This window comes from Crocodylus porosus, unplaced genomic scaffold (genome assembly GCF_001723895.1).
Source record: "Crocodylus porosus isolate Cpor-Errol unplaced genomic scaffold, CroPor_comp1, whole genome shotgun sequence".
NCBI classification, from domain to species: Eukaryota; Metazoa; Chordata; order Crocodylia; family Crocodylidae; genus Crocodylus; species Crocodylus porosus.
Genome location: NW_017728945.1, coordinates 3,635,450 through 3,643,364, shown reverse-complemented (window position 1 = coordinate 3,643,364; position 7,915 = coordinate 3,635,450).

Sequence of the window (7,915 nt, the reverse complement as noted above, 5' to 3'; positions counted from 1 at the left end):
AGAAGCTTGAGAGAGTCCAGAGAAGAGCCACATACGTGATCAGAGGTCAGGAAAATAGACCTTATGATGACAGACTGAGAGCCATGGGGCTCTTTAGCCTGGAAAAGCACAGGCTCGGGGTGACCTGATGGCCACCTATATGTTTATCGGGGTGACCACCAGTTTCTGGGGGAACATTTGTTCACCAGAGCGCCCCAAGGGATGACGAGGTCAAACGGTTATAACCTCCTGCAAGACCGCTTCAGGCTGGACATAAGGAAGAATTTCTTTCCTGTCCGAGCCCCCAGGGTCTGGAACAGCCTGCCATCGGAGGTGATTCAAGCACCCGCACTGAACACCTTCAAGAGTAAATTGGATGCTCAACTTGCTGGGATCCTATGACCCCAGCTGACTTCCTGCCCTTTGGGCAGGGGGCTGGACTCAATGATCGTCTTAGGTCCTTTCCAGCCCTAATGTCTATGGAATCTATGAAACCCTAGGGGTTGTGAAGTGGGCCCTATTCAATTTGGATTTGGCCTGAATCGAAGACAGTGATTTGATTTGTTGATTCAGATCACTGTCCCTGATTCGATTCGGCCAAATCTGAATCTGAAGGTTTGATGCTTATTCAGAGAATCAGCTATTCAGACATAGACAAACTTTAAAAGCTTTTTCTACATTCCTTAAGGTACCAGTGTAACTCATGAATGCTGTGATGGTGAGGCAGATGGAGTGTCCCACGGGGGGCCCCTCCACATGCTCAGCAGCTAACCCAGCAGTGGACCAGAAATGCTTCTGGTCCAGTTCTGAGCCTGCTGCCAAGTGTGCTGGGGAGCCTCCCGCATTCCAGTGGGACACTCCATACACCCCAGCATCTCAGCATTCACGAGCCATCTGCTATCTAGTGGTATGTAGAAGACACAACTTTAAATGTTTTTATGTCCAATTCACCAAATCATTCCAAATCTCTCTGAATTGATTTGTAGGGTTCTGTTTTGATTTGGAGCGATTAAAGTGTCCTCTGATTCGATTTGGAGAGCTGGCCACTGAATCAGGCCACATATTCCTGTGCCTGAATCAGGCCACTGAATCAGGCATAGTTTTTGTAATGGGTTAGACAGAGGCTGGTTTGGGATGGTTGGGACAGGGATGATCTTGCCTTGATCAGAAAGCCAAACCAGATGATCTCTGGTGGTTCTTTCCAGCCCTACTTTCCTATGTTTCTATGACTCTGTGGTTCATCACAGAGTTTGAATACACATAACAATTGACCTATTCCAAGATTGTCACCAATTTGGAATTTGTTCACAACTATCCCAGGTTAGAGGTCTGCATGGGTGTGACAGGAATATCTCGCGGGAGCCTTTCTATTGGCGGCTCCAGCTTCCTGTCTTGGGCTAACTGCCTTCTTACTCTCCTGCCACACCTTGATCTTAATTGATTGAGTGATGTAATTAGCAGGAGGCTGCCCACTTTATATGCCCGCTGTCAGGGGTGCTATCTGCAGCTCCTTTTCCTCCCCTCCACCGCAGCCCAAGCCTCACAGATGTTACCTGACAGGGTTTGCCCTATGCCTTGGCCCTTCTTCTTTACTTCTGGGGCTCCTCACTGTCCCCTCTTGCTCCGGGGCTCCTCACTGCCCCCTCTCGGCTCCGGGGCTCCTCACTGCCCCCACGCTACTGTGGAGCTCTTACGAGGCCTCCTCCGATCCCTTATAGAAGAAGGACCAACCATGGATGAATGACAAAATCATGGAAATGTGCTATGCGTGCAGAGAACTAAAAGGTAAATGCTTTCAACTAGATTACAGTAGCTTCACCCGGTCCTCCGGTTTTATAGAACTACACCAAAACTCAAGCCCCTGGGCTACAACATAAACGCTAAACCGTCCGGTCAAAACCACGTTCTATCCCTGCCGGGAATACTCCAAGTCATAGCGGCAACCAGGGGATGCTCCTGCAGTCTATCTCCTCACTGGCTCAACTCCCCACTCCTTGGCTGCCAGAGGGGAATTGCCCTCCTGGCCTCATGCTTGGGCTTAAGAAGGCCCCTTCCTGTCAGCTGATCCCCTTGGTTCCCTTAGCGACCAGCACCTGTGCTGCCCTGGTGACTGGCAGTTGAGCCTCCCCCTTCTCACCACTAGGGGTGTCTCCTGAGCCATTTCTGCTTTTAGGTGCAGGGCACCTGAGTGCTCTGCGACAATGGGGAACTAATAGAACGTTCCTCTTTTAGACACTGAAGTGCTGTTGAACCACCACCAGTGGTGACAGTGATTACACAGCCCATCATATCCCCCAGTAGTAGGTGCCTGGAGTTTCTTCAGGATTCGCCAAGTGGGGAGGATGACCCCCAACTGGCTAGGTGCCAAAGAAGAGGAATAAGATGTCAGTTGCCCCAAAATGAAATTTTCTGCTCCTTCTCAGTATTTTTTTTTTGCTTTTTGGTAGCAAAAAGCTACCACAAGTTAGGTATAACTTAGAAAAACTAGGAGATCCAGCAGACAAAGCTGACTTTGAAGTAAAAATAAGGGGCACGTTTGAACCACTTCTAATGCTAACTGACCTGTAGAACATTACAGATGGCTTCACTCAAACACTCAGGGAAACTGTGGAAGAAGTACTTGGAAGAGAAAAGAAGAAGGACCAACCATGGATGAATGACAAAATCATGGAAATGTGCTATGCATGCAGAGAACTAAGAGGTAAATGCTTTCAACTAGATTACAGTAGCCTCCAATACAGAGATGCAACCAAAAAAAGTGATAAATGATATAAGGAAAGTGAAAGAGAACTGGACCCTTAACAGAATGGAAGTGATTCAAAGAGGCTCTGAATAGTTTTTTAGAACCTGAAAAAGATAGCCAGGATGGATCAAGCAAGAACAAATCCAGTAGGTTGTGTGTAGACAAAACAGAGGGCCTAAATTGAAGTGGTGGGTTTTTAAGAACACTGCTTCAATTTAGGCCCTTTTAAACCCCATGTCATTTACACACCTGAACTTACCTGCCCTTCCGGCAGCGGGGAGGGGAGGGCGAGCTGCCAGTGGGCGAAGCGGTCCCTGGGCTGGGGGGGGTGGGATGGTGAGGTGCTTCCTTCTGCTGCAGTGGCATTCCCCCCGCCCCCCTCCCCTGCAGACAGTACCTACCCACAAACACCTGGCTTCGGCAGTCCCCGTGGGCAACGCAGCCACAGAGGGAAGCACTGGGCCCCTGCACAGCTCAGGCAGGCAGGCAGACTCCAGGGGGGAAAAATAAAAAAGATCAGGTTTGCTGCTTTTTTTGGGCGGAGCCTGCCTTTCCAGGCTACTGCCACACGTCCTGGATGGGCTTCCTGCAGAGCCCCTGAGCTGCGCGAAGCCCGGTGCTTCGCTCTGCAGCTGTAGGGCAGCAAACTAAAACTTCTCAGAGTTTTAGTTTGCTGTGCCCCAAGTCATTTAAGGCGCATTACACTGCCAAATTTGGTACAGCGGCTGGAATTACTGCACAATACGCCATCAAGGTGTGCAAACACCTCCACCATTAAAGCAGTGCAAAAGCATTTAACACACTTTAAAGTGTTGTGCACACATGCCTCTTGTTTTGTCTACACGGCCACAGAGAACAAAAATGGTGACTTATTTACTGAAAACAGGGCAATACACAAAAGGTGCACAGAGCATGTGAAAGAACTGTATAGTCAAAATATCAGAGCAGACCTAAAGTAATCTTAACTAGAGAAAGGAGAATCTGGAACTGTAGAAGATGAAGATAAAAGCTTAGATATCACAAGAGAAGAAGTAGAAGAAACTATCAGGAGCATGGAAGGTAGAAAAGCAACTGGCCTGGACAGTATACCTGCAGAACTATTAAAAACAGGGAACAAGACATAGTGCACAAAATTTGCAATATGATATGGAAAAGGAAAACCTGGCCAATGCAGTGGACAAAATCAATGATAATTCCTACCCCAAAGAAGGGGAATCTACACCAGTATACCATACCACACCATTAGCTTCATCAGTCATCCAAGTAAGGTGCTTCCTAGAATAATATTGAATAGGTTCAAGCCACAAATAGAAATTGTATTAGCAGAAGAACAAGCTGGGTTCAGATCTGGAAGGAACACCATAGAACAGAACTTCAACCTTAGAATCACGTGTGAAAAGTACTGTGACCACCAAAAAGAACTCCATCATAATTTCATAGGTTTTAGAAAAGCTTTTGACAGGGTTTGGTGAAAAATACTTTGGCTGACAATGAAGAAGCATGACATCAGTCCCACACTGATAAGTCTTATGAAAAAAACTCTACTACAATACAAGTAGTGGAGTCCTGCTTGAAAGCAACGTTGTGGAGTGGTTTGCAACATCAGTAGGAGTATACCAAGGTTGTTTCTCTCATCATGTTTATTTAATTTATCCCTGGAACAAATCATGCCAGATGCCTTAGAGAACTGACACGGGAACAGTGTTCATTGGAGGATGAGAAATTAACAACCTTCATTTTTCTGAAGACATTAGTCTAATAGCTGGAACTGGAAAAGAGCTGAAGGAAATAACAGAAAGGCTGCATAAGTCTGCAAAGAAATATGGAATGAAAATTAGCGTGGAGAAGAGGAAAGTAATAACAATCAGCCAATAGCAAAGATGATGCATTAACAAAAATTGGTAGTGAGAAACTAGAAAAAGTAACACACTTTAAATACTTTGGAGCAACCATCAAAGAAGATACTACATCAGAAAAAAAAGTAAAAACAAGAATAGGAATCACCATTGGACAAATAGCAGGACTGAAGAAAATCTAGACTAGCAGCACCATCACAATGAAAATGAAACTCCACCCACTATATGCTGTTGTCATTTCAACAACTCGCTGTGGCTGTGAGACCTGGACACTCACTAGGGCGCTGGACAAGTGCATTGAGACCTTTGAAATGTGATGCTTCAGAAGACTTCTAGGCATACCCTACTCTGCACATAGAACAGATGAGTCTGTGAAAAATCAAATCAGACAAGAAGTTGGCAAATATGAACCCATATTTGGAATCATAAGAAGAAAGATGGAGTGTTTTGGATATGTAACAAGAAGGCCTGGCACCCTTGCCAACACCATCCTGCAGGGTGATATGGTTGGATGAAGAAGATGAAGACCTACAACACGGTGGACCATTAACATCAAAGACTGATGAGATTAAAACTGACTGATTGTACAAAGATTGCAAAAGACCAGGAAGAATGGAGGAAAGTTATTGCTACATCAATGGTCAGTGTGGCCTCAGCACTGGCTGACTGACTAATAGTGAATTCAAATAAAGAGCAATTGAGTTCAATAAATACTATTCCTGCATTTCACTGAAGTCTGCGTGGTGGTGCCCTAACTGGGAGCGCCCAGGTGTTTGTGTAGGGGCAAGTTCTGCCGGGATCCCCGCTTTTGGGTTCCCAGGTGACTGGGTGCACTGGGGCTGCCAGAGCTTTTGTAGCTTCTAAAGAGTACTTTTCTCCCAAAACAGCCTGGCAATTGTTAGACTGTGGAGAAGTGGCTAGATTGGCAGGGGGAGGTACTGCTTGGACCCCCAGACTCATGCTTATACATTCCTGGGTAGCTGGTGACTCTGGAGGGCTATGTAAGGTCTCTGCCTCAGGCTTCAGTTTTAAGAAGACTTTCCTTAAAAAGCCACTGCGGCAGTGCACCTGTGAGTGCCTGCCACTTTAAGGGCTGGAGGCAGGCAGCTGGCAGGTGCTCATTAGGCCATTTTAGGATGCAGCACACGCAGGCTGGGGCAGCAGTCTGCTGCTGGCAGCTCCTGCTGGCAGCTCAGGAGACAGCATCTGGCTGAGCTGCTGCTCAGGAAGACCTTGGAGGTAACGGCAGGAGTTGTGGGGATAGCAGAAGGCTCCTGGTGCTGGGTATGACTGGATGGCAAAACAGTCCCCCAGAAATGCCAGGCCAGTTACCACCCTGGTGAAAAGTGAGGAGAAAGGCATCTTATAACCCTAGTCCCCACAACAGGTGGACCCCAAGAGAAAGTGGGCTAGCTTGACTTGAGGCACCCTTGATTGGTCAGTGCTGGGGCCAGGACCAGGAGGGTCAAAATGGCTGGAGCACCTGCCATGAGGGATGCCCAGAGCCAGTGGGCCTGGGGTTCTGACTGCGCTAGAGGTGAAGCCAGGGCCTGCGTGGCCAAAGGTCCCAGAAAGGGGGCCACTGCTGAGAGGGAGAAGAGTGTAGGGAGCTTGGCAGCTCAGAATGAGGGTGGAGTTAGCCACCTTTTGGAAGTATGTGGACCAGGAGAAAAGGAACAACCCTGAGAGTGTTTGGCTTAGGGTGTGGACACACACAAGTACCTCAAGTATGGTATCTTGAACCATAGGAAAGTCTCACTGATTTGGAACCAGTTCACAATTGTCATGCAGCAGAGGTATTCACACAACAGTGCCCAGCATTCCAGATAGAAGAGTCACCATTTATGCATTGAAGTGCTGTGGTTTCAACACCAGGAGGTGGAAGTTAGCATACTCAGAACCTCTTGCAGTGGGTGAATACCTGATCAAACTCTGCAGTATGCCTGCCTGACTTAGGGTACTCAGGAAGATGGGAGTACTGGACCTATGCTTCTGGGTTCCAAAGGACTGAGGGCCAGGATGAGGAGCCGTGACTGACTAGGGACTGAGGATATGGTTGGTTGTTAGAAAGATGGCTTTTATTGAACAAACAGTGCAAGGGAGCTTATTGATAAAAAGTGCCAACAAAAAAAATTGCGGGTGGGGGCAGTAGTTTGTCCTCATACCAGAATGGCCAATTACAGCCGGGGGGGCGGAGGGGGGAAGATGCAGTGTCAGATGCTTAGAAGAAGAACCAGTCCCGTGTCATAAAAAATTTGTTGTCACCATAACATTGACCAGCCCCGACCATAACATTGACCATGTGACTATATTAAATGGAAGGGGCAGAGATTCATCTTCATAAAAGGACCAATAGAAAGGGGCCCCTAGGTAGTGGCCGACCTGTGGTGTGGTGACTAGAGCTCAGTGGTTGAGCATCAAAGAGATACAGGCCCAAACCCGGGAGGGGGAGGGAGCTGGTACCTAGTCTCCATGTTGCCTAGGCAGCTTTTTCACTGGGGCTTAAACAATGAAGCGTTCTTACCCACTATTTTGTTACTGATGCACGTGCCCAGGTATATGCATATAAAATAATCATCTAATAGAATCTCTACCTTCATGTGCCAAAAGTATCATGTAGGTAATTAAAAAAAATGCTATTTAGATTACTAGGAAGAAATAGAATTCTATCCTTTCTGGTTTGTTCACTTAGAGCAATAAAATAAAAGTAGATTTAAAAATCCTTCAAGAAAAAAAAAAAAAAAAGAAAAGGATAATCTATTATCATTTGTGGGAGGGAAGATAGAGCTCCCTGGCCTCACTCAGAGCTCTCCTGCCATGACTTGAGGTGAGAGAAAGGGAATCATTCTTATTCTAAGTGAGGTATACAGTCATTGGCCACCCAGCTAGGTGTTAAACAGAATATTTCATTTATTGGGTAATGATTACAAATGATAATGAACTGACCTTGCAAACCCCCAACCAAGACACGGTTTCTTCACCACTCATGCAAGTTGCTGGTATTTCCTCACACTTACTAACTCTTCTCATCTCTTTTTGATTTTTCCTTATAGGTTCCCTGCACCTGTCTTCAGCAGTCTTCACTGCCCCTGACCCCATAGGTAAGTATTCCCACTTCTCACCAGTCGACAGGGTATTTGCGATTCCCCGGGTCCTGCCTCGTCTTGTTGTTCTCAGTGTTCTCCTTCTCTCTTCTGGTGCATCCAGCTCTTTCTCTGGATGCTTGCATTTTAGTGTGGTCGGCAGTCACAATTGCTTTAATCTTTACTTCCTCCCAGTGTGCTGTTGCTTGTCAGCTGGGTCCAGTCGGCTATCAACCTTGCCCTTTCTCTAACCC